General features: G+C 43.7%; 1 protein-coding gene across 3 annotated transcripts in view; it reads right to left on the bottom strand.

Annotated features, from left to right (window-relative positions):
* Positions 1–27,463, bottom strand: part of LOC145340907 (beta-galactoside alpha-2,6-sialyltransferase 1-like) — a 149,014-nt gene that overhangs the window by 65,039 nt on the left and 56,512 nt on the right. For 2 of the 3 annotated variants that reach the window (XM_080185467.1, XM_080185468.1), the window contains exons 2-3: positions 6,052–6,173; positions 1,588–1,859 (exon numbers count right to left, since the gene is read on the bottom strand). The gene's annotated coding sequence lies outside the window, so the exon portion shown is untranslated. The remainder of the gene's footprint in view (positions 1–1,587; positions 1,860–6,051; positions 6,174–27,463) is intronic. The other variant, XM_080185469.1, reaches the window with a different exon arrangement.

Below are 27,463 nucleotides of genomic sequence, written 5' to 3'. Positions count from 1 at the left end.
GGGAGGTGGAGACAGGACAGACCGACTGTAGGGACGAGAATAGTCCGTCGACATAAACGGGCCATGCATCGACCCCTGACTAACCACCTCTATCCACACAGCAGAGATCGAATTAACAACCTTCATTTCTAGGTCGGAGGAGAGCCACACGTCAGCCATGGCTCTAATATATGTATATATGTATATAGATGTAGGTGCATGCCTAAGTAGATTAGTTAATAGAAATTAGTTAACACTAAGATTCTAATATCTGGCAGCCACCAGGCTTTGCGTACCCTTCCCACCCCCTCTCCAGGACAATGTTAACCACCCGAAGGATGATCTTCACTACGATCTTCTTGTCAAGGGTCACATTCCAAGGACACACCACTCAGCAACAATCCCATCGAATAATATTCAATACGTCCGAGGCGTTGTGCGTGCCAACCACACCATACCCTGAGAACAACAGGATGTATTCAAACACATGGCTACATGTCCATCCGGGTATCAACGTGATTTGCCTCACTTGCACATTGGATAAGATCCGACCGTGTATCCAACGGCCACACTCGCTGAGCAACTCTGGCTGCACCTTCGGAACTATCTGCACCCTTCCCAAAGATCCGCGAACACCGCCACAAAGAGACATTTTGAAATCGGACATTGACATTTGTGGATATTACAGACTAGTTGAGGCTCCTGCAGTCTCACTATATGTATGTTTTGCACTTCCTACGACGGGTACCCCCACAACCATGACATCCGAAATCTTACCCTGCCCCTTGCTGAGCGGGGCGCCAGAAGGAGGACTGGTGCTGTGGAACGAAGGAGAAATTGTACATGACAAAGTGTAACACAAAATCGTGCCGGTTCTAATCAATATCTCAGGGACCCAGGTGCCGGGATGCTGTTCAGAACAGACACGAAGCTTGCACCAAATGCTGGGCAGAGAAACCATAAAGCGGGCTATCGATGCAATGGGAGCAACACACTACAGAGGCAACACACACACACACACACACACACACACACACACACACACACACACACACACACACACACACACACACACACACACACACACACACACAGAAGCAAAAGGGGTATAGTCAATGACATCCTCACAGGAATAAACAGCGGATCCAGCGTGGTTAACTCAATTGACATCCAGGGCCTCCTATTGAAAGCTAAATGTGGGTACTTGCGTTCCCTTTTGAGTGAACATTATGATCTACCTGTATGCGTGGAATGTGAACTGGTGATCCTAACAGTTCTGTTTTAGGCAGTTGTCAGTCACTCTTTATCCTCACTCTGAGCTTAGGTCTACATTTTAGATGGGTTTTATATGAACTGAACCAGTCTCACACAAGGAAAATTAGAAGAATCCACTTTAAAAAAGAAACTTTGATTTCAAAAAAGCACTTTGGAAAAACAAGTCCCTTTCATTCCACTTAACTAATTCTCATTCTTTCCCTTCACCCATTTGCTTTTATTTTCTGTACTTGAAAAATTCCAACTTGAATTTTACTTTGTAACATCATTTTTATCCACATCCTTCGTTTCTAAAAAATCAAATAAACCATAAAACTAAATTTTTCATCTCACCTTCTCCCATTCGCCATTCTGTCGGAACATTTTTTGGAAAAAAATTAAAATATTCTTTCATTGGCTTGAAATCCCAAGTCTTTCTTTTCCGTCGCCGCTGGGTTGACAATGCTCTTCAACACTTTCACAACCAGTTTTCACTGACCAGCGTTTCTGTCGAATAACTCTTGCGGACTCAGCTAAAGGGCTTGCTAGTTGAGGTGAGATTGCTCACAGGCTTAGTGTAAATTTCCTTTCAAATTCAGGTTTCAGACAAATGCTTGTAGTGCTCCCTGTAATGCAGAAAGAGCAGAGCCTAATTAATATTGAGTCTCATCTCTAAAAACAATATGAACCTTTTATTTTCCGCTGTAGATTATGGTACTCACCAGGGACTCCGATCAACTGCTGTGAGCTGAGGTAGGTTTTGTTTCTCAATCAGCAAACAATCAGCTCACAGGAAATAACAGAGCAATAATTTCCTTTGCTCATTTTGATGCTAAAGAAATTCAAATTGCTCTATTTCCATCCTGTTATTTGCTGCACTGAACTAGCCACTTGCTGCAAAATCTGCCTACAACTGGCACTTGATTACATCAGTAACAAAAGTTACAGTTTCCCACTCTTCCATAACCTCACCCATAATTCTCTGAATCTCACCCACTGTACCCTTCCACCATAAACACCACCCCCCGCAGTCCATCATTCTCCCACACCCCACCAACATAAACACTCTGAACAGTGAAGAGAGGGAAAAACATTACCACAATAAAGCAAGGAGCTTAACATCCACTATAAAAACAACTGAACAGTCATATAACAGACTCTGCATTGATCATATAAAATCATGAATTAGATTCATAAAATAAAATGAATAGGGGGCGATTCTCCCAAAAAAATTCTAAGTGTCGAATTCAAGACTGGAGTAAATCCAGCCGGTCTTTTCAGTGGGAATTTCAAAATGAATCTCCCACATTCTGTGCACTGCAGAATGCCCTAGTGTAAACCACATGAAAAATCCAGGGGCAGAGCCTATTCCTGTTGGAGAGGCTGGCAGTATATCGCTGAGTGGTCCACTGCGCATGTGCCGATCTGTCAGTGCTGAGATCAGCGCACGCACAGTGACCCCATACTGTCAGCCATCCGTTTACAAACCAGTTCGATTGCTGACCAGGCCCACATTGCCAGCTGTGCGACCACCCCCCTGGCCTGATCATGGCCCCCAAACATGCCCAGCCCTAACCTCACCACCCCCCCATTCCCAGCCCTGCCACCCCTCAAGTAGGCTGCCCCCCTCCAGCCCAGCCCTACCGATAGCCAGCGCTGATCTCTGACCTTCCCTCCCCCACTGATCCCGACTGCAGAGTGGTGGCAAGACTCGCCCTCACCTCCAATCACCCCTCAAAGGCTCTGCTCCCATCAGACCCTACACCCTTGGCACTGCCCCATGTCTGGTGGGCAGTGCCAAGGTGCCCCCTGGGCATTGACACTTTGCCTCTTGGGTAGTGTCAGAAGCCCAGACCTGGAAGCCCAGTGCAGATTGAGCGCCGCTTGCATCTCCCGGCCCGTTACACTAAAAAATCAGCACAGCGCGATGGGAGAATCGCCCTTTTAATGTTTACTCTCAAAGTTTGCCTGGCATTGTTTCTCTGAATCTCCTTTGTACTGTAGGCAGTGCATTTTTTTTTTGCTCTTTGGCAAATTTGTCCACAAATTTATAGAAAATTTTAAGTTCCATACTTCCACGTCCCCATACATCATGTGAATGTCAAAGCAAAAGCAAATCCTGCCACCTCCACCTCCAATATCCACATACACTCGGCACTGGTACAGATTACAGGATAGAAATTAGAAGTATGGGTCCTGGATGGCATTTCCCACCCCTACCTCCCTTGCATCAACTGGGTGGCATGCAAATGTTCAGATGGATCTGCCACTACCAAGGCTGCTGGTGTGTAGCAGGTAGGAGTGTACAATTGACAAGTACGCAACTGCCCATTTTGGAAGGAGAAATGACAAGAAGCAAATTGCCCAAGTGGTGAGAGATTGCAGAGCTCTGATATGCAGAGGGATCTGGGTGTCTTAGTGCATGAATCTCAAAAGACTAGTATTCTGGTACAGTAAGAATAAGGAAAGCTAACAGAATGGTATCATTTATTGAAAGGGCAATTGAAGTCAAATTGAACACAAGAATAGCGAGGTTGTACAGGGCATTGGTGAGACCACATTTGCAGTACTCAGTACAGCACTGTTCTCCTTATTCAAGGACAGATGTAAATGCAGTGAAAGCAGTTCAGAGAAGGTTTACCAAATTAATACTTGGATTGGGCAGTTTGTCTTCTGAGGAAAGGTTGGATAGGCTAGGCTTTTATTCGGTTGAGTTTAGAAGAGTAAGAGGTGACTTGATTGAAACCTATATGATGCTGAGGAGTCTTGATGAGTTTGAAATGGAGATAATGTTCCCTCTCATGGGAGAAGCCAATAACAATATTAAAAAAAAGTCACTCATTTAAGATGGAGATGAGGAGAATGTTTTTTTTGAGGATTGAGAGTCTTTGGAATCCTCTTCCTAAAAAGGTGTTGGAAGTAGAGTCTGTGAATGTTTTTAAGGCAGAGGTAAGTAAGTATATTCTTGATAAGCAAGGGGATGTTAGGTTATCAAGGGTAGGTGAGAATGTGGAATTGGAGGTTTACAATCAGTTCAGCCAGATCTAGTTAAGTGATGAGCAGGCTCAAAGGACTGACTGGGATGGACTAAGTGAAATAGCAAAACGAACCTGACAGTGGTGTTACTTATAAGACCAGGCACTTTGATTGTAGGTTAGATATATTTTTGGAACCACCAGATTCTCTTGTGATTTCAGTTTTGTAGGTATTTCAATGCATTTATCAGAAAGTATCGCTACTTCTTCACATAGGATATAATCTGTACACAGCATCATGATAGGAAAATGCAGCTGACAACAGAGAGTGCAAACTCTGCATCATGTCCTCTGCTAAGATGCACAAGATTTGCCCATGCTCCTTGCCAGCAATGGAGTGCATGGTAGGCCTGCTAACGCATCCACCAGCTCACTGTATATGACCACTGGTATGCTATTGCATTCCCTCTCTCTCCCTTCCTCCTGGGACTGCTCTGCCTGGGCCAGCAGCAGTTTTTGTGTGAAATTAGAAGGGGAAGGGTAGTGTGCAGTCATTCGGTTGGGATGGAAAGCAATGTTTCCATGGCTACAGCATAAGCAGACTGCTTACCATGTCAGCTAGCAGGATGAGGGAGTGCTAGGATCTGAGAAGGTAGGAAGATTCCTCATCCTCAATGTTCTTGACGATACTGGATGGAGGGTGCAGTGCAGCCAACCTTGTGATGCTCAGAGCTCTCTTTTCCTTAGGGTTCAGGAGATGCCCATGTCCTGGTCACCCACCACCACCCCAAACCCCCTTTGTTTCTGTTTTGCCCCCTTCTATTATGTGCCACCTTTTCCTGCAAAGAGCAGGCAGAATGCATGTGTTCGTGTAGCACTGTTTTGTTGATGTGCTTGCCATTGCTGAATAGTTGGGGGCATATGAGCAGTCGATGTGAAGCCCATAGTATTGGAATGTGTGTGAGGGTGAGCTGGAGTATCTGGATATTGGATATGCATCTTTGAGAGCTGGAAATCTGCTCGATCAGTGATGGGGGTCTGGTGCATTAAGCAGCATGAGACGTTGATGATATGGTGGATAAGATATGTAATCACTTACATTGACCAACATTGATCGTATTCTTGTGGAACTGCTGCCTAGTTCTCAGAAGCAGACTACATGAGTTGACCTTCGAAGCCTCCTGCTGGCATCCCCTTCTGAAGATGGCCACTGAGAGAGTTCTGGCTCCTCAGCAGATCATGTTGTTTCTGTCCTTTCCCAGCTGCACCACTAATGCCTCTAGTGCCACATCTCGTTTGGATCACTTTATCTGTCCCAATATTCAGCTTCCAAGAATTTCCACTACAATTACTTTTATTATTTAAAGGCATTCTGCTGTGTTTAGAGCACAACAGCAGCGATGAGGAGGATAAAGTAACACCTGGCACACAGGAACCCGAGTGGAAATTATTCAAATGAAATGAAGGGTTAGAAAATGTTTTCCTTAAAAATGGGTATGAATAGATTCTACACCTACAGTAATAAAGAATGGGTCACTCTTATACCATTAGGTGATATTTGCCCGGGGGTGCCAATTGACTGGCAGGTTACCTTTGATTATAATGGAAGCAAGTGGGTTTAGGTGTTTAAAAGTGATGTTTCTCTTCAAAAATATTTCTGCATTCATAAACTGAAAGTATGCTGCTAAATACAAGTTCACCAAGAGCACCATTTACTGTAAACCTTCCCTGGGCTTTTCTATTCACTGGCTAATCCCTCTGAACATTTATGAGAATTATCTTTATTTCTTCTTTATTGCAGTATGGAAAGTCAGATGCATTTAAGAAATGATAAAGAACTTACGCACAAAATGACATCTGGCATCTTGAACTTGCAAGACTGTGGTTGTCATACAGTTGTCTGCAATGGTGACATTAGTCTTCACTTTCAACAGACCTGAAGTTTAGGGACTCCAAAGCCAAAACCTGAAAGAATAAATAAAACTCAACTCTTTAAAAACAGCAATAGGATTGACCGAGCGTCATACACCTTGTTAGTAGTTTTGAAACACACTGCAATATTCAATTGTCTCGTTCAATGGAACATTTATGCACTTAGGGACTTAACATTTGGCAGCTAGTTCTGAGTTTTATCGAGAGTCCAAAACCCTTAATCCTTGACAGTAAACCTTAACCCGTGACAGTAAGCCCTAACCTGTGACGGCAAACGCTAACCCGTGACAGTAAACCCTAACCTGCGATGGTAAACCCTAACCCATGACAGTAAGTCTGAATCTGTGGCGGCAAGCCCTAATCCATGGCGGTAAGCCCTAACCAGTGATGGTAAGCTTGAACCCACGGCAATAAACCCTAACTCATGATGGTAAAACTACGTTTATGTAGTCATCAGGATACCTAATGCAGACCAGGTGAGAATCTGATCCTGTACATTCTTCTTTAGCTTCACTCTTATTGAATTGTATCTTCTGTTGCTATTTCTATAAAAATTCTGTATTGTAATTAGCAGCTTTTTTGTTTTGTATTCTATGTTCACTTATCCATGTGATATTAAAATCAATTATTCAATGAGACAGAGCATAAAACTATCAAACAGCAGCTACATCAATCAATAAATTCAATCAATTTGGCCATTAATCACTCTGATCAATAAACTTGGAGCAGTTACATGTTAATTAACGAACAAAATATTAATCAATTCCTTGATTATCATAGTTAACTCTAATTAGTTTCAAATCTAAGCTGTGCTGAATAGGACAAAGAAGGTACTGATAAAGGCTATAGAATTACCCCACAGAAGGAAGAATCAGGCTCAGACCCTAATTTTTCCTGACAGCCGACTGAACATTGGAGATACTCTGATAGAATTCTGCATGTCTACCTACCAGCTTTGCAACCAATAGTACATGGTCTACTCTATAGCTCTATGTTAAAACCACTCTTCAGTCTGATGCTACATTTCAGTGGTGCAAGATCGGTAGTTAAGTGCAATATAATAAATCCTCTATCCTTCTGCTTCTCTCCCTTTGTGTACTGGTGCTCTGACATGTTGGATCTTATGGAAAATCTCGTGCTGAAGGAAACTTATGTTGAACTTGTCACCTTGCTTTCCAGTGCTTTGCTGAGGTTTGTGATCCAGTTACATTTTGTACCTGCAACTTGACTTTGTTAATGTTGGTCAGCAACATTTTATTGTAACATTAAGGTACTGAGTATAACAATTTACAGTCATAAGAACATAAGAACTAGAGAGCAGGAGTAGGCCACCTGGCCTCTTGAGCCTGCTCCGCCACTTAATAAGATCATGGCTGATCTTTTCGTGGACTCAGCTCCACTTACCCGCCTATTTACTAAAAGCCTGAATTCCCTTACTGTTCAAAAATGTATCTATCCTTGCCTTAAAAGCATTCAACAAGGTAGCCTCAACTGCTTCACTGGATGGGGAACTCCACAGATTCACAACCTTTAGGTGAAGAAGTTCCTCCTCAACTTAGTCCTAAGTCTGCTCCCCCTTATTTTGAGGCTATACCCCTAGTTCTAATTTAATCCACCAGTGAAAACAACCTCCCTGCTTCTACCTTACCTATTCAATACTAATCCCCTGGAATAAAGGGAAAGTGCATTATATACGACAGGGCATGTTTCTTAATCTTTGCTGCATACCATTGTGTAACCAGGAAGGCGATGATCTACTGGTATTATTGCTAGACTGTTAATCCAGAAAATCTGGGAAACCTGGGTTTGAATCCTGCCACGACAAATGGTGGAATATGAATTAAATAATTAAAAATGTCTGGAATTAAGAATTTACTGATGACCATCAGAAGATGTGACTAGTGCGGTAGACAAAGGGGAACCAGTGGATGTGATGTTTTTAGATTTCCAGAAGGCGTTCGATAAGGTGCCTCACAAAAGGTTGCTGCAGAAGGTTAGGGTACACGGAGATGGGGGTAAAGTGTTAGCGAGGATTGAGGATTGGGTATCTAATAGGAAGCAGAGAGTTGGAATCAATGGATGCTTTTCTGGTTGGCAGTTGGTGACTAGTGGAGTGCCGCAGGGATCAGTGCTGGGGCCTCAACTGTTTATCATTTACACAGACGATCTGGAGGAGGGGACTGAGTGTAGGGCAACAAAATTTGCTGATGACACGAAGATGAGTGGAAAAGTGAATTGCGTGGAGGATGCGGAAAGTCTGCAGAGAGATCTGGATAGGCTGAGTGAGTGGGCGACGACCTGGCAGATGGAGTATAATGTTAGCAAATGTGAGGTTATCCACTTTGGTAGAAATAATAGTAGGAGGGATTATTATTTAAAGGGTGAAAAGCTGCAGCATGCTACGGTGCTGAGGGACCTGGGGGTCCTTGCGCACAAATTGCAAAAACTCAGTCTACAGATGCAGCAGGTGATCAAGAAGGCGAATGGAATGTTGACCTTTATTGCGAGGGGGATAGAATATAAAAGCAGGAAGGTTTTGCTGCAACTGTACAAGGCACTGGTGAGGCCGCAACTAGAGTACTATGTGCAGTTTTGGTCCCCTTATTTGCAAAAGGATATATTGGCCTTGGAGGGAGAGGAGAAGGTTCACCAGGCTGAAACTGGAGATGAGGGGGTTAGCTTATGAGGAGAGATTGAATAGACTGGGCCTGTACTCGTTACAGTTTGGAAGGCTGAGGGGGGATTTTATAGAGACTTACAAGATAATAAAGGGGCTAGACAAGGTAGAGGTAGAGAGTTTCTTTCCGCTTAGAAAGGAAAACAGAACTAGAGGGCACAGCCTCAAAATAAGGGAGGGGGGGCAGTTTAGAATGGAGTTGAGGAGGAACTTCTTCACTCAAAGGGTGGTGAATCTCTGGAATTCTCTGCCCACTGAAGTGGTGGAGGCTACCTCGTTGAATATATTTAAATCACGGGTAGATAGATTTCTGATAGACAAGGGAATTAAGGGTTATGGGGAGAAAGCGGGAAAGTGGAACTGATCCACTTCAGATCAGCCATGATCTTATCGAATGGCGGGGCAGGCTCGAAGGGCTAGATGGCCTGCTCCTGCTCCTATTTCTTAGGTTTTTATGTTCTTATGACCATGAAACTGTTGTTGGAAAAGCCCATCTGGTTCACTAATTGCTTTAAGGCAAGGATAGATAAATTTTTGAACAGTAAAGGAATTTAGGATTATGGTGAGCTGGCGGGTAAGTGAAGCTAAGACCACGAAAAGATCAGCCATGATCTTATTGAATGGCAGAGCAGGCTCAAGGTTCCACATGGCCTACTCCTGCTCCTAGTTCTTATATTCTTATGTTCTAATGTCCTCTACGGGAAGGGAGTCTGCCATCCTTACCCAGTCTGCCATACATGTGACTCCAGAGCCAAGCAATGTGGTTGACTCTCAACTGCTCTTTGGAAACTTCAGATATGTGGATCACTGGGTTGTCTTCCAGGGAAGGTGGGACCTGTACCAGGTGGACACACTGTAGCTAAACTGGAGGCTCACCAATATTCTGGCTGGGAGGCTTGCTAGTGTTGCTTGGAAGGGTTTAAACTTGTATGGCGGGGGCTGGAAATAGGAGGCAGAGAGTGGGGGTCAACGGGTGCTATTCGGATTGGTGGATGGTGACTAGTGGAGTGCCCCAGGGGTCGGTGCTGGGGCCTCAGCTTTTTACCATTTATATAGATGATCTGGAGGAGGGAACCGAGTGTAGAGTGTCGAAATTTGCTGATGACACCAAGATTGGGGGAACGGCAAATTGTGTGGAGGGTGTGGAGAGTCTGCAGAAGGATCTAGATAGGCTGGGCGAATGGGCCAGGAAATGGCAAATGGAATTTAATGTTGGCAAGTGTGAGGTGGTCCACTTTGGTAGGAAGAATGGTAGGAAGGACTATTACTTACGGGGCGAAAAACTGCAGCAGGCGACGGTGCAGAGGGACCTCGGGGTCCTTGTGCATGAGTCGCAAAAACCCAGCTTGCAGGTGCAGCAGGTGGTCAGGAAGGCGAATGGGATGCTGGCCTTCATAGCGAAGGGGATTGAATATAAAAGTAGGGAGGTCTTGCTGCAGCTGTATAGGGCATTGGTGAGGCCGCAACTGGAGTACTGTGTGCATTTTTGGGCGCCGCACCTGCGCAAAGATATTTTGGCCTTGGAGGGAGTGCAGAGGAGGTTTACTAGGCTGATACCGGAGTTGAGGGGGTTGAGCTATGAGGAGAGGCTGAATAAACTGGGCTTGTACTCGTTAGAGTTTAGAAGAATGAGAGGAGATCTCATTGAGACGTATAAGATGATGAATGGGATGGATAGGATAGAGGTGCAAAGACTCTTCCCGCTCAAAAAAGACAATAGGACTAGGGGGCACAGCCTCAAGATAAAAGGGGGGCGGTTTAGAACGGAGTTGAGGAGGAACTTCTTCACTCAAAGGGTGGTGAATCTCTGGAATTCTCTGCCCGTTGAAGTTGTGGAGGCTGCCTCGCTAAATATTTTTAAGACGCGGGTTGATGGGTTTTTGATAGGAGAGGGGATTAAGGGTTATGGGGAGAGGGCGGGAAAGTGGAACTGAGCAGCGACAGATCAGCCATGATCTTATTGAAATGGCGGGGCAGGCTCGAAGGGCTGGTTGGCCTACTCCTGCTCCTATTTCTTATGTTCTTATGTTCTTATGGAAACTGGAGAAGCAGGTCAGTGAGTACAGAGGCTTCGGAAGAGCTTGAGACCAAGGCAAATATAGCTATGAGGAAGAGCCGCCAATGAGAGGTCATTGAGCTCAGTGGGACTGGAGATTTGGACTGTATTTGCGATGGCGCAGTGGTATTATCACTAGATTATTAATCCAGAAGCTCAGCTAATTTTCTGAGGACCCAAGTTCATATCCCACTACGGCAGTTGTTGGAATTCAAATTCAATAAAAACTATCTGGAATTAAGAATCTACTAATGACCATGAAACCACTGTCAACTGTCAGAAAAATCCATCTGACTCACTAATGTCTTTTAGGGAAGGAAATCTGTTGTCTCTATCTGATTTGGCCTACATATGACTGCAGAGTCACAGCAATATGATTGACTCTTAATTGCCCTTGGGCAACTAGGGACGGGTAATAAATGCTGGCCAGCCAATGACAACTATGTCCTATGAATGAATTAAAAATATGCAAACAGTATAACAGATCAGACAAATAAATTTAAGAACCTGGATTAATTCATGGAGTATTGTTGCTATCACAGAGACATGGTTGAAAATGGGACAGGATTGGCAGCTTAACATTCCAGGATATCGATATTTTAGATGAGACAGAGGAGGAAGTAAACAAGGTGGTTACAGAGCACATCACAGCTGTATTCAGGAAGGACACCTTGGAGGGATCTTACAGCGAAGCATTGTGGATAGAGCTCAGGAACAGGAGAGGGGCAATCACAATGCTGGAATTGTACTACAGACCTCACAGCTGCCAGTAGGTGATAGAGGAACAAATATGCAGTCAGATTCTGAAAAGTTGTGAAAATAACATTGTTGTTGTGGTCAGTGATTTTAACTGTCTCCATATTGACTGGGAATCCCTTAGTGCCAGGTGTTTTGGATGGAGACCAATTTGTTAGGTTTGTCCAGGAGGGTTTTTTGAAACAGTCTGTGAATCGCCCATCGAGGGAGGGGTCCATATCGGACCTGGTATTGGGAATGAGCCGGATCAGGTGATCAAACTTTCAATGGGGGAACATTTTGGGAATAGTGACCATAATTCCTTAAGTTTTTGGACACTTATGGATAAGGACAAGAGTAGTCCTCGGGTGAAGATGTTAAATTGGGAGAAAGCCAACTATAACTGCATTAGGAAAGAATTGAAGAATGTGAATTGGGAGTGGCTGTTTGAGGAAAATCCACATCTGATATGTGGGAATCCCTTAAAGACCAGTTGATTAGTAGGACAGGCATGTTCCTGTGAAAATGAAGGACAGAAATGGCAGGATTTGGGAACCTTGGGAGACAGGGGAAATTGTCAGTTTAGTTAAGAAAAGAAAGAAGCATTAATAGGATCTAAAACAGGCATAGCCCTTGAAGAACACAGAGGAAGTAGGAAGGAACTTGAACGGGGACTCATGAGGGCTAGAAGGGGCTATGAAATGTCCTTGGCCATCAGGGTTAAAGAGCATTCCAAAACATTTTATACACACATTAGGAGCAAAAGGGTAACTAGAGAAAGAGTAGACCCACTCAAGGATAAAGGAGGGAGGTTATGTGTGGAGCCAGAGCAAGTGGGCAAGGTCCTTAACAATTACTTTGCATCGGTATTCACCAGAGAGAGGGACATGAAGGATGTTGAGGTTCGGGAAGGAAGTGTGAAAAATCTCTGGCAGGTCAGTATAAAGAAGGAGGAAGTTTTGGGGGTGTCTTGAAATACATTAAGGTAGAGAAGTGTCCATGGTCAGATGGGATGTATCCTCAGGATACTGTGAGAGGCAAGCTAAGCCCTAAACAGATATCTTTGCGTCCTCTTTGGCTAGAGGTGAGGTTCCAAAGGACTAGAGAATGGCTAATGTTGTTCCTTTGTTTAAGAAGGGAAACAGAGATTACACAGCTAATTACAGGCTGACAAGCCTGATGTCAGTGGTGGGGAAGCTGTTAGAGAAGAAACTGAGAGACAGAATTTATTCACATTTAGAAGCCAATGGGCTTGTTAGTGTAAGGCAGCAGAATCTTGTGTGGGAAAGGTCATGTCTCACCAAATTGAGTTCTTTTTGAGGAGGTGACAAGAATGATTGATGAAGGAAAGGCAATGGATGTTGTCCACATGGATTTCAGGCATTTGACAAGATCCCACATGGCAGGCTGTTACAAAAGATAAAGTCTCTTGGATTCCAGGGTGTGCTGGCTACAGAATGGATATAGAACTGGCTTGGTCGTAGAAGACAGTGAGTAGTGGTGGAAGGGTACTTTTCAGAATGGAGATCAGTAGCTAGTGGTATTCCACAGGGATCAGTCCTGGGACCTCTGTTGTTTATAGTATACGTTAATAATCTTGAGGAAAATGTGAGTGGTCTGATTAGTAAGTTTGCGGATGACACAGAAATTGATGGACTTGCAGTAGGTGACAAGGATTGGTCTGAGGATACTGCAGGATGTAGATGGATTGCAGACTTGGGCAGAGAAATGGAAGATGGAATTTAACAGTGACAAATCTGAGGTGATGCATTTTGGAAGTTCAAATTCAGGTGAGAATTATAGAGGAAATGGCAGAATTCTTAGGAGCATTGATATACGGAGAGATCTTGGCGTTCAGTTCCACAGATCTCTGAACATGGCACACAGGTGGATAAGGTGGTCAAGAAGGCATACAGATTGGTTACGTTTATTAGCTGGGGCACTGAGTATAAAAGTTGGCAAGTTATGTTACAACTGTATAGGATTTGGTTCGGCCACATTAGGAATACTGTGTGCAGTTCTGGTTGCCACACTATCAGAAGGACATTGATAGTTTGGAAAGGGTGCAAAGAATGTTTATCAGGATGATGCCTGGAGGGCTTTAGATATGAGGAGAGGTTGGACAAACTCAGATTGTTTTCACTGGAAAGACAGAGGCTGAAGGGTGATCTGATAGGAGTCTACAAAATTATGAGAGGCACAGATGGGGTGGATAGTCAGATGCTTTTTCCTAGGGTGAAAAGGTCAACTACGAGAGGGCACAGGTTCAAGGTGAGAGGAGGAAAGTTTCGGATGACGTACGGGGAATGTTTTTTATACAGAGGGCGGTGGGTGCCTGGAACACACTGCCAGGGAAGATGGTGGAAGCAGGCATGTTAGCAATGTTCAAGGCATATCTTGATAAGACAAATGAACAGAGGGATAGTAATCATGCATGGGCAATAAGTAGTAGATCTAAATAATGATTAGAGTCAGCGCAGGCTTGGTGGGCTGAAGGGCCTGTTGCTGTGCTGTATTGTTCTTTATGACCACTTCTAATTTCAATGACATTTTGAATCTCTCTCCATTAAATCTTATCCATATTGCAGATTTTAGACTTTTAAAGAATTAGAGAATAAATTCTCGAATCCAGCCTGGCAGGATGTTGCTGATTCCAATGTCACTAATGGCAGCTACAAGGATACAGGAAGTGCGTCCCTTAGTGCTGTAGCTGGCAGAAGACAGATAAGAGTCAATAACTGGAGGGACTCGTGTTAAACATAAGCTAGACCAAAAATAGACTACAGATTGACTTCCCCAAAGGACGTTCGCGAATCAGCTGAGTTTTTCGGACTGCTTGAACTTTATTGATGCCAGCTCATTATTTCCAGAATTTTTAAACTGAAGGGCAGCACAGTGGCACTGTGGTTAGCATTGCTGCCTCACAGTGCCAGGGACCTGAGTTCGATTCCAGCCGCAGATGACCACCTCTGTGGAGTTTGCACATTCTCCCAGTGTCTGCACGGGTTTCCTCCACGTGCTCCAGTTTCCCCCCATAGTCCAAAGATGTGTGGGTTAGGTTGATTGCCCATGCTAAATTGCCCCTTAGTGTCGGGGGACTAGCAGGGTAAATACATGGGATTATGGGGATAGGGCCTGGGTGCGATTGTTATTGAAGGGCCAAATGGCTTCCTTCTGCACTGTAGGGATCCTATGATTCAATGAATCCAAATTCTCAGAACAGCCCATGTGGGAATGGATCTTGTGTTTTCTGGATTATAGGTACAGTCCTCTAAATTACTACTTCAGTAGCATAACCACAATCTCACTGTACCCAAAATAGGAATGGGCATAAAAATTAGGCCATTTATTTGATGTTCCAACAATCCACAGCTCCAGTTTCATGCCTTTAAGAGCAGCTGAAAACTTATCCCTTAACTGCCTTTGTATGTTGCCAAAAATAGTGAGTTAAATGTTAATTGCGGTAAAAGACAGCAACCACTGAAAGAAATTTCACTGACCCAGATTGGGGAAACGTGGACTTGAAAACATTACACTGACAAATCTGTTGGCTCCCAGCTTATTTACCACAGTGCATAAAATTCCTATCTGTCTGCTGGCAATCTTCATTTATACAGAATTCTAGGTACATAAGGCAATCACATGAGGACATAAGGAGACTGTCCATCAAAGTTACCTGCCTTCCTGTCTCTTTGAACACTTACCCACACCACTTAACATAGGCATTAAAGGTCAGTTATATTCTTACTTGTAAAGTAAAGCATCTGCTGCAAATGTACTGCTCATTTCCCTTTCCTGTCATTCCGATGAACGTTATGGAGATTGGTTTCTGTGCTGCCTTTCAGCTGAGTTTTATTGATGTGGCAAAGGACAAATGCTGAGACATCAGAGAGTGCCAGGGGCAAGTCACCCACCCTCACACCAGCCATTAATCACAGATCCTAGTGCTTCCGTCAAATATCTGAATCCTCCTCACAGATACTTCAATCCCATTGAAGCCAAAATTGATTAACACGAGATGAGATGAGGCTGAATCCAAGTCATTAAGCTGCTCTAAATCACAGCCAGATAAATAATGCAGCGCATGACTAATGATCATATTAATTTAATCTAACAGGGTTTAGCTCTGTTTTATGACACAAATCCATAAACACTGGCTGGGATTTTCCACTCCCCCCACCCGGCGGCGTGTTTTCCAGCAGTAGAGGTGACTCGCCATTGGGCTCTGGCAGAATCTTCTGGTCTGGCCAAGGTCGATGGCATTTTGTATGGCTTGCCAGCCCTGCCGCCAGACAGCCTGCCACAGGAGGATCGCCTTCGGAGGGACTGGAAAATCCCTTCCACTGCATACATTCTTGTATCAATGGTGGACTTACCTGTCTGATACAGAAGAGCTCATCTACATTCTGAAATTCAAAGCAGGGCTAACACTCTTCTATTTGCAGACTCCTGCTATGTTTTAGCTTCCTCACACTCTGCCTGACTCCAGTGCCATCTTTCAGTGAAACAGCCTATCCTCTTTCCCCACCCCAGGAGGAAATCCACAAGACTAACTTGGCAAGGATCTCTGCTGAGTTCAAGGAAATTCAGGGTTAGAAATTTCTTAACCAACCAGACAAATAGCACTGAACTTTCAAGTGAATTTCAAACTATTGCAGGTATGCACCTTGTGACAGCAAGTCATGAAAATGTGCTGACTGAAGCTCATAAAAGATGTAACGACAAATGAACAAAAGAATGGGAACGATAGAAGACACTAACCAAAATTTTCCCTCTGCTGCTGCCAGCAGGATTTTCCAATCCCAGTAATGTTGAACCCCCTATGGCAGGTTCTCCAGTGGTGGAGGGTGTGAACAATGGGAAACCCCACTGACAGCGACGGGACTGGAAAATCCCATCGCCGACCAATAATGAACTACTTCTACTGCAGCAGAATACAGAGTTGAGGTCACAGTCAGATTAGCCATGATCTTATTAGATGGCAGAACACCTTTGAGGGGTCGAATGGCCTGCACTTGTTCCTAATTCACATGTAAATCTATCTCAAGAATTCAGCAATACATTCGAAAACTGGGTATTTATAGATATGAAAAAAACTTGCCAAGAGTATACTAAAAAGTGAGTGGATTGGAAAGTTCTTGGACGGGGTATGGAGTCTTTACAAAGCTGATAACACGTGGAAATGAGAAGGCATAGCTCTGTACCAATGTAAAGTCTTTCAGAGTTCTCAAATATAAACGATGCCCAGTTCAAACAAAACATACTGCTCTGCCTGATCTAGTGAAGGCAAAAGTATTAATTGCTACTGTTGCGAATATCAAGCTTCATAATTTATATGTTTTAGAAAATAACTTTTGATTTGGGAATTTAACTTTTTAAATGTAGATAAATAGAACCACTGGACTGAAAACTGGTAAACATTATTCTGACATAAATGTAAATCAAACAAACCTAGATTAGTTGTAATACAAAGGTAACCCCAGTATTTATTCAAAAAGGATAGAGTTGACAATGAGAGAACCTTAAACAATGGATGGCCCATTTTTGAGCTTGGGTAGAGCCATGATGCCTATAGTTTCTTCCGTACGGGCTTCAAATTATTCATGTAGCTCACAATCAAAAGAAGTCGGAGCAGTTTTTAAATATTGGGCCTCTTGATGGAGCCACAAAGTGTGGAGGGAGGGCAACTACATTCATTGGGGAGATAAATTATTCATGTAGGTCACAGAATCAAACAGTTGTGCTGAACATAAAAAATAATCCTTTACATATCTGTTGGAAGCATCCCAAAACATGCTACATTACTATGCAGATGAGTTGTAGAGGTCAGGGTTGTCCCTTTGATTTATTTATCTGTATTTGTTCACAAAAGGCAATCACAGTCAGCTTAAAACAAGCAGACAGAAAGCATTTAGAGCTATAAATTAACTGTTGGACTAGGAGTATAAATGGCATTAAGAACTATGGGTGTACCTGGTTTTAAAGTCACTTAAAAAAGAATATGAATGAAGCCCAAGCTTGAACTAAGGACATCACAATTTTGAGGTCTTAAAGAAAAGCTGAGGGTTACTGAGACAAACGCCAATGGAAGGATCCCCTTAAAATCTTGTATCTGTGGCATAGCTCAAATACTGAAGGGAATTCAACTGAATTCCAAAGATCTGTGGCATACCTTTGATTTGGTCCCAGATGGAAAATAAATGAATATTCAAGGTGCAAAATACAAGAGAACTTTTGGTTAGGGTGTGTGTGGGGTGGGGTGGGCAACAGTAAATGTGAAACGGGATTTTATACTCTCAGGTTTTACAAATTATAGGGTTAAGCCAGTAGAGCTGACCTACATATCATATACATATAATATATAATATATATGTGATTATTTTTATTTAAAAATGTAAAATATCGCACTGTTGTTATTTCAGTTAATCATTGTGTGCTTGAATTTCTTTTTAAATGTCAAGTGGGATCATAATACTCTGATTTCTGGTTTTTGATAATGCATTAGATAAACAATTGCTTCATTTTTCTTGGAACATCTGGAAGTTACCACATACCTTCCCAAATCTCTCCAGCTTCTGAGGATTACATAAAAGACTCTTTGAGTCACGGAAAAATCTGGATAAAGCCACTGGCCTGACTATTTAATACTTTAATCTATGATATTGATGAGTAAGACCTGAAGCTTGATTGAATCACTGGCAACAAAAGTATATCAAACTGAATCAGGATAAAGTATAGTTTGAGAATAAATATTTGGACCATTAACTTCCTTTAGATGAACTAATATTAGATTCCTCTAGAGATGAGGCAATGCATAAAATGCCTTTTTCCACTGATAACCAAGACATCCAACAAATTCTACATTTGTTTTAGCCAAGGTTGTCAGAGATAGTTCTTTTTAGTGACAATAGAAGTTGATTTTACACGGAACTATCACCGTGGCCCTGACGATTATTGGACCCACCAACCCCACCGTGCAAAATCAGTTGAAAACAGTTGAAGGAGAGTTATCATTTAAAAATGTAGAAAACCTTCATCAGATAATAGCCTCAGCTGCTTCATTAAACTTCCCATCATCATAAAATCAGAAGTGGGGATCTCCACTGATGATTGCACTGCATCTGTCCCATTTACAATTCACCAGATACTGAAAGAGCCATGCCCATACGCAGCTTGATCTGGACAACATTCAAACTTGGATCAGTAATCGGGAAGCAACATTCATGGCATGTATGTATCAGGCAATATCCACCTCCAACAGGAGATTCAAAGTACTGCTACCAAGCATTCACCATTGAATCCCCTGCCATCAATATCCTGTGATTGCCAGTAACCAGAAATTGAGCTGGAATAGCCACAGAAATGCTGTGGCCACATGAGCAGGTCAGATCCTGGGGAAGATGTGCCATTGATATCCACATCCCATAACAAATAAACTAAATGTTTTCAGGACAATTGATTTCTAGTTATGTAGGTGTCCTGCCCTAAAATATTTCAATCAGGCTCCCTTACTGCGCTTTTTAAATTTAACAAAGGTCATCGGGCTTTCCCAGAACTAGAGAAATTGTGTAGCAGTAGCAGCTAAGAGCTGCCATCTCTAGAATGTGAATCCTCTTTGCAGCACTCCTTCTAGGCCAAATGGAATTGAAATAATCTATCTGACACTCAAGGAAATCTTCAGCCATTCTTCTGGCGACTTCGACCTCTCACTTCCAACCAGTCCAATCATAGATCTGCCCACCTCAGGCCCTGAACATTCTCTTCCTCCAGCAAACTGTGCTACTTTTCCCCATCGCCCAATCACACAATATATCCCTCCTCCTCTAGATGGGCACTGGTTCTCCCAGCCCACAGGTGGCTAACCTATCAGTTTGGCCAGGTGCTGGGCGGGAAACGGAAGAAAAACAAGTAAATTAGACTGCACTGTTACATGTGACAGATTCACCACAACTCCACCCTGCCTGTTTGTTCCACATCTGACAGTAGTCCCTCACAACCTCCTAACTCCCAATAAATATCAGGGCCCACATCAAAACACTTTTATTAATTTATTCTCTGACTGTAGGCATAGCTGGCAAAGCTACATTAATTACCTAATTATTAACTCACCAATGCTCTTTCGACAACACCTTCCAAACCCACAACCTTTACCATCTACATCAAAGGTAAAGGTTGCACAGTCGCAGATGTTGTTCTCCCCTTTGAGGGGGAGAGTTGATCAGTGATGATTTAACCTGAGGATCAACACACCTCAGGTGAGGGGCAAGGTTGAGAAGGTGGGCCTTCATAACTAATCTCAGGCGGTACAGGAATTGAATCCATGCTGTTGGCGTTGCTCTGTATCACAAACCAGCCATCCAGCCAACTAAGCTAACAGACTTGTCTGATGTGGAGTGCGCACATTCTATTCTATTCTTGACTGTATGGGTTTCCTCCAGGTACTCCAGTTAGGTGGACTGGCTAAATTGCATCTTAGTGTCCCAAGATTTGTAGGTTAGGATGATTAGTGGGACAAATAAACGGGGTTACAGGGATAGGATGGGGGGGCGGGGCTTAGGATGCTTTTTTTCAGTTGGTGCAGACTTAATAGGCTGAATGGCCTCCTTCTGCACACTAGGGATTCTGTAAATAATGTTTTTGATTCTTCAAAAATAAGTTTATTTATTAATATCACCAGTGGGCTTAAGGTAAGTCAAGCAAAATTAGGTCAAGTAAAGAGTAACAGAAATGTAATTTTAAAATATATATTTATACTGGCAGATCATGTATTGAAAATAATAATCTCCAAATCTACTGCTGAAACTGTGATATACTTACTCTAAACACAGACTAACATCCTTACTCACCAGCTACAGAGATCACATCATTGATTCCAATCAAAAACTTTGAAGCCATCAGATTAACCCTGACAAGACAAATTAAAATTCCCTTGACAATCCCGTATTAGATATTTTGTCCATATCTTTAAAAAAAATATTTCTTTCCCAGAATTACAAAGCCAATGTGCAGACTGGAAGAGGCAAACTGCTAATCCATCTCCTTTCTTACTCCAAAAACCAATTCAAATTCAAATTGGAATCCTGGTCCCCACAAAAGGGACAGACTAGATCCAAGCTGACAAGAACAGGCATTTACTCCTGATCTCACACTGGATCCTATGATTGTTGGATTTTCCACTTGGAGGAGGGAGGCTGCAATTCAAGTTATTATTATCTGCCTTTGGGTCACAGCACCTCAATTGCTGCATCAGACTCCTCAGAGTGAACCTATCCGACTGCATCTGTAACCGATTCTATGCCCCCCCCCACTTCATGATTCTTTATACCAAATTAACAATGCAACTCTTGAGTTGGTGCTGCTTCATTTGACCTCTGGTCGACAGACTGCAGTGTGTGCAAGATCACTGACTGACAAGATCAGTTCTAGGTAACATGCAAAATGCAGCAATGTGTGAAATGCAAAACTTGAAAACAAGTATCTAGCCCCAGTCCCTCGCAGTTGAGTGCATGAAGGCCAGATTGAGGAGGAACAGAATAAGTTCCAAAACTTTTATTTTTGAATCAATTTTGTACAGAGATGCAAACCACAATCACTTTTCTTACTGTGACACACGATGAACAATGCTGTCCCATAAACGTTGTACCATTTTAAAGTGAGAGATATTTGAGGGGTGACACTGTTGAACCAAAGGTAAGTTGCAAAGCAAAATGATGCAAAGTGGAAAGGGAGTTTAAGTAGCATATTTAAAGTGGAAATGCAGATAGAATGGCCAGGGTGGGCAAGAGGTCAGATCATGAGAGCTGCAGAGTTCCTAAAGCTTGGAGATAACAAAGATGGGGACGGATGAGAAGAGATTTGAATTCAAAGGTGAAAACTTTAAAATTGAGGCATCTCCTGACAAGCTATCGCTACTGTTCTCAGAGAAATATCAAGAAATAGAGCAAAACGTTCCCCTTTCATCAAAACAGCAGATATCTTATCCAACTAATTCATTCAATGGTTTTATTTTGTCCTTATCTATTATTCTAATACTGAACAAGAAGATGAAAAAAGTTAACATTTGAAAAACTGATTCCTTTTTTAGATTCTTGTCTAAATTCAGAAGTCAGCATAGAAACTTCTAGACCAGAATGAGAAATGATTCATTTTTTGTTTCATTCACTATACTTACTTGCATTTCTCAGGCAAACTTAAAAACATGCAAAAAGATCAAAGCTTGGTTAATGTTCTTCCACTATTGCAGTTGTGAAATTCTAGCCCAACTGTTGTGAATTATCTGTGAGAAATAAATTTAAGTAATTTCAATTTAAATGACAGAGGACACAGCAAGAAATCTTTCAAAGGGAAGTGTACTTTGGCTACACGCTATCATTAAGATCCTTTAAAGACCTCTCGCTTCTTGAGTGAAGCACTGGAGGAGATTGACAGATGGAAGGATGACCTCATTCCACCAAGCAATAGCGACATATCCTGACAAGCAGTTCTGTAACAGTGTCTGGAGAATTGCCCCAGGACACAGTAGTAATGCAGGAAAGTATTTAATAACATGACCAGGGTTGTTCAAGTCCAGTGTTATTCATCCATCACCCTGTGCTGATCTACATTTGTTCCTGGTCTGGCAACAGCTCCATTTTAAATGTTCAACCTTGATTTCAAACTTCCCTATAAGCCCAGCTCACCTCTCTCTATAATCTCATCCAGCCCGACATCCCTCCAATATCTTTGCCTCCCTCCAGTTCTGATCTATTGCCCAAAGGGGCGGCACAGTGGTACAGTGGTTAGCACAGCTGCCTCACAACGCCAGAGACCAAGGTTTGATTCCTGGCTTGGGTCACTGTCTGTGCAGAGTCTGCACATTCTCCCCATGTCTGTGTGGGTTTCTTCCAGGTGCTCCAGTTTCCTCCCACAGTCCAAAGATGTGCTGGTTAGATACATTGGTCATGCTAAATTCTCCCTGAGTGTACCCAGACAGGTGCCAAAGTGTGACAACTAGGGGGTTTTCACAGTAACTTCACTGCAGTGTTAACGTAAGCTTACTTGTGACACTAATAAACAAACTTTAACTTTATCCTTGATTTTAATTGCCCCACCACTGGTGGTCAAGTCTGGACCCTTGTTTTAGGATTCTCTCTTCATGCCTCTTTGTCGCTCTATCTTAATATGCTCCTTAAAACTATCCTTTTGACCTATCGTAATGCCTGATTAGATATTTTAACAGCAAGTTTTGTTTGAAAGCACACTTCTGAAATGTCTTCAGTTGTTTTCCTATGATAACGGTACTACTGAAATGATTTGCTAATGTTATTTGACTCCTAACTGTAAAGGCACATAACTCTCTGTATAAACCGACACCACCCAAACCACAATTTTCCGTTCCACCAGTTACCAGCATTTTGTGCCTTTCACTGCAGCATGCTTCACTCTACCCCCTCCTGACATTCTGCACTATATAAAAGCAGAATACTGCAGATGCTGGAATCTGAAACAAAAACAGAAATTGCTAGCAAATTCAAAAGGTCTAGCAGCATATTTGAAAGAGAAAATAAAGTTAATCACTGGAATTCGACTGCCTCAGGCGAGGGACGAACAACGGAAATGTCCGTTGACCTCAGGTGGGACTTTCTGGTCTCGCTCAAGCAAGGCTGTAAAATCCCACCCAAATTTTCGAGTCTGTGTGACTCTCCTTCAGAGTTAAGGGGATGGGGAAATGAGATGGATTATATTGTGTATAAAGAGGGTGTGGACAGTAAAAAGTCTGACAACACCAGGTTTAAGTCCAACCGATTTATTTGATAGTAAACTCACAAGCTTTCGGGGATTGTCCCTTCGTCAGGTGAATGGAGAGTTCTGGCCTCAGACAGAGCATATAAAGCACAGACAGTTTACAGATTACTGATTAGAATGCGAATCTTTACACCTAACCTGCTGTTCAAGTCCTAAAGTGGCCGACAACGTGAGTGGAAGGAGGGGCCATCGTCATACTGAACAGAACGGATTACTGTAAAGAAGTATACCGACAACTAAACAATGAGGAACACGACAGACAGTTACCCACAGATCCGACCAAAGAACATACTCGTCAAATCAGCAATCTGATCAAGACCTTTGATCCGGACCTTCAGAGCACCCTCCGTGCTCTCATTCCACATACTCCCCGCATTGGAGATCTCTACTGCCTCCCAAAGATACACAAGGCAAACACACCCAGCCATCCCATCGTATCGGGCAATGGGATTCTGTGTGAGAACCCCTCCAGCTACGTCGAGGGCATCCTGAAACCCATTGTACAAAGAACCCCCAGCTTTTGTTGCGATACTACGGACTTCCTACAGAAACTCAGCACACATGGAGCAGTTGAACCAGGGACACACCTCGTCACAATGGATGTCTCGGTGTTCTACATCAACATCCCCCACAACGATGGCATTGCTGTGACTGCCTCAGTGCTCAATGCCGACAACTGCCAGTTTCCAGATGCAATTTTACAACTCATCCGCTTTATCCTGGACCACAATGTCTTCACCTTCAACAACCAGTTTTTCATCCAGACACACGGAACAGCCATGGGGACCACATTCGCACCTCAATATGCCAACATCTTCATGCACAGGTTCGAACAAGACTTCTTCATTGCACAGGACCTTCAATCGATGCGATACATCAATGACATTTTCTTCCTTTGGCCTCATGGTGAACAATCACTGAAACAACTATATGATGATATCAACAAATTCCACCCCACCATCAGACTCACCATGGACTATTCCCCAGAATCAGTTGCATTCTTGGACACACGCATCTCCATCAAAGACGGTCACCTCAGCACCTCACTGTACCGCAAGCCCACAGACAATCTCACAATGTTCCACTTCTCCAGCTTCCACCCTAAACATGTTAAAGGAGCCATCCCCTACGGACAAGCCCTCCGTATACACAGGATTTGCTCAGATGAGGAGGATCGTGACAGACACCTCCAGACGCTGAAAGATGCCCTCATAAGAACAGGATATGGCGCTCGACTCATAGATCGACAGTTCCGATGCGCCACAGCAAAAAACTGCATCGATCTCCTCAGAAGACAAACACGGGACACGGTGGACAGAGTACCCTTCGTCGTCCAGTACTTCCCCAGAGCAGAGAAGCTACGACATCTTCTCTGGAGTCTTCAACATATCATTGATGAAGACGAACATCTCGCCAGGGCCATCCCCACACCCCCACTTCTTGCCACGCAACCTCAAACAGACCATTGTTCGCAGCAAACTACCCAGCCTTCAGGAGAACAGTGACCACAACACCACACAACCCTGCCACAGCAACCTCTGCAAGACATGCTGGATCATCGACATGGATGACATCATCACATGTGAGAATACCATCCACCAGGTACACGGTACATACTCCTGCAACTCGGCCAACGTTGTCTATCTGATACGTTGCAAGAAAGGATGTCCCGAAGCATGGTACACTGGGGAGACCATGCAGACGCTACGACAACGGATGAATGAACATCGCTCGACAATCACTAGGTAAGACTGTTCCCTTCCTGTTGGCGAACACTTCAGTGGTCACGGGCATTCAGCCTCTGACCTTCGGGTAAGCGTTCTCCAAGGCGGCCTTCACGACACACGACAGCGCAGAGTCGCTGAGCAGAGACTGATAGCCAAGTTCCGCACACGAGGACGGTCTCAACAGGGATCTTGGGTTCATGTCGCACTATCTGTAACCCCCGTGACTTGCCTGGGTTTGCGAAACCTCACTTACTGTACTGTCTGGAGACAATACACATCTCTTTAACCTGTGATCAGTGCTCCTTCCACACACATTGTCAGCCACTTCAGGTCTTGAACAGCAGGTTAGGTGTAAAGATTCGCATTCTAATCAGTAATCTGTAAACTGTCTGCGCTGTTATATGCTCTGTCTGAGGCCAGAACTCTCCATTCACCTGACGAAGGGACAAACCCCGAAAGCTTGAGAGTTTACTATGAAATAAATCGGTTGGACTTAAACCTGGTGTTGTCAGACGTTTTACTGTGTTTACCCCAGTCCAACGCCAGCATATCCACATCATAAAGAGGGTGTGGAGCAGAGCAGTAAGTCAGTGATTGGTGGCAGCTCACAGAGACTACAACAAAGGTATGTAAACCACAAAACAAAGGAAGCTCCTTCTACTCTGTCCCTTCACACCTGACATCCGCTATTCTGCATGAATATGTACATCCTCAAAGCTGCCATTAACACTTCCCTTTCAAGTCAAGCTCGCAAACACTATCAAGCAATAAGTGCAGCAGGTTATTTCTGAGCTAAGTCTGCAAGTCACATCCTGCAGGGTTCTTGTGCTCACTGAAATGTATTGTTGTTGCGAATCAGTATTTCAATGCAAATGATTCATGGCATATTTGGGGGGAAAAAACACAATTGTAGCTCAAGGTGCTGGCCTGAAATTTTAGAGTGGTTCAGGCATAGACCCCACCATCTGAAGAGGCTCCTGCATTCCTGACAGCCCTGATGCCACTTTATGCTCTAACAAGTACTGACTGGCGTAAGGCAGGACTTCCATCCCTCACTCAGGAAGAAGTCCCTCCAGAAACAGTACTGGGAGGGCCAGAAGAGAAGCTGCACCAACCAGCCTGAGACTAAATCCCCGGAACCGGAGACCCAGCTAAGTGAAAGGGGTCCCAGGATGGGGAGGGTAAGGAAAGGCTGATGGGTCACAAGGGGAGCTAACTGGGTATTATCACAGAATCATAGAACCCCTGCAGTGCAAAAGGAGGCCATCCAGCCCATTGAGACTGCATTGACAAAAATCCTATCCAGAACCCCACACATTTACCCTGCTAGTCCCTCTGACACCAAGAAGCAATTTAGCATGGCCAAACCACAATCAGAATTGAATCTGTGTCCCTGGCGCTGTGAGGCAGCAATATGACCATGCTGCCCACTGGGGACAGAGCAGAAGTTCGGTGATAACTGGGCCTTAAGATGGGATGGTGGGGTGGTGGTGGGTGGGCACCTCCAAACGGAAGGGGACTAGGTTTAACATCTCAGATGTTAAACTGAGCCCCACCACTTTGCACCCAAGATTTAACATTCCTTATTTCCATATGAGCCCTCCCCCACACCCCCTGTCCTCCCATCATGAATTGTCATCCGCTTGCCAGCCTAAAAATGATAAGGCTGGGTGGGAACACATTAGTTTGCCACTTAAGGACCTTAACTGGGGCAACAGTTGGCTTCCCATTTGATGCCTTGCCTACCCCACCATAAAATCCCAGTGAGATTGGGATGGGCAGGAACGTGGAGGGAATCTCATCTGAGCAATTTCACGGACACTACTCTCCAGCCACCTCAGATCCCGTCTGTAAGGGAGTGTAAAATTCTGGACACTGAATCTTCACAGGAAAAAGGGAGGTGTTTAACCACGGTGTCACAGTGGTTAGCACTGCTGCCTCACAGTACCAAGGACCCAGGTTCAATTCCGACCTCGGGTCACTGTCTCTGTGGAGTTTGCACGTTCTCCCCCGTGTCTGTGGGGTTTCCTCTGGGTGCTCCAGTTTCCTCCCATAGTCCAAAGATGTGTAGGTTAGGTAGATTGGCCATGCTAAAAGTGTCTCTTAATGTCCACAGATGTGTAGGTTAGGTGAATTGACCAATCTGAATTGTCCCTTAGTGTCCCAAGAAGTGTAGCTTAGTGGGGTTACAGGGATAAGGCCTGGAGAAAATGGTCTGTTGCAGAGTTGGTAAGGACTCGGGCTGCATGGCCTCCTTCTGTATTCTAAAATTAAGTCCGCAGTGTTGCATGGGAAAATTCTGGAGTGAATGAATCTAAAGCTGGTTGTTTCGTGTTAGCCTTGG

This window comes from Carcharhinus amblyrhynchos, chromosome 3 (genome assembly GCF_965287045.1).
Source record: "Carcharhinus amblyrhynchos chromosome 3, sCarAmb.v2.hapA, whole genome shotgun sequence".
NCBI classification, from domain to species: Eukaryota; Metazoa; Chordata; class Chondrichthyes; order Carcharhiniformes; family Carcharhinidae; genus Carcharhinus; species Carcharhinus amblyrhynchos.
This window is presented reverse-complemented; position numbering and strand designations above follow the sequence as displayed.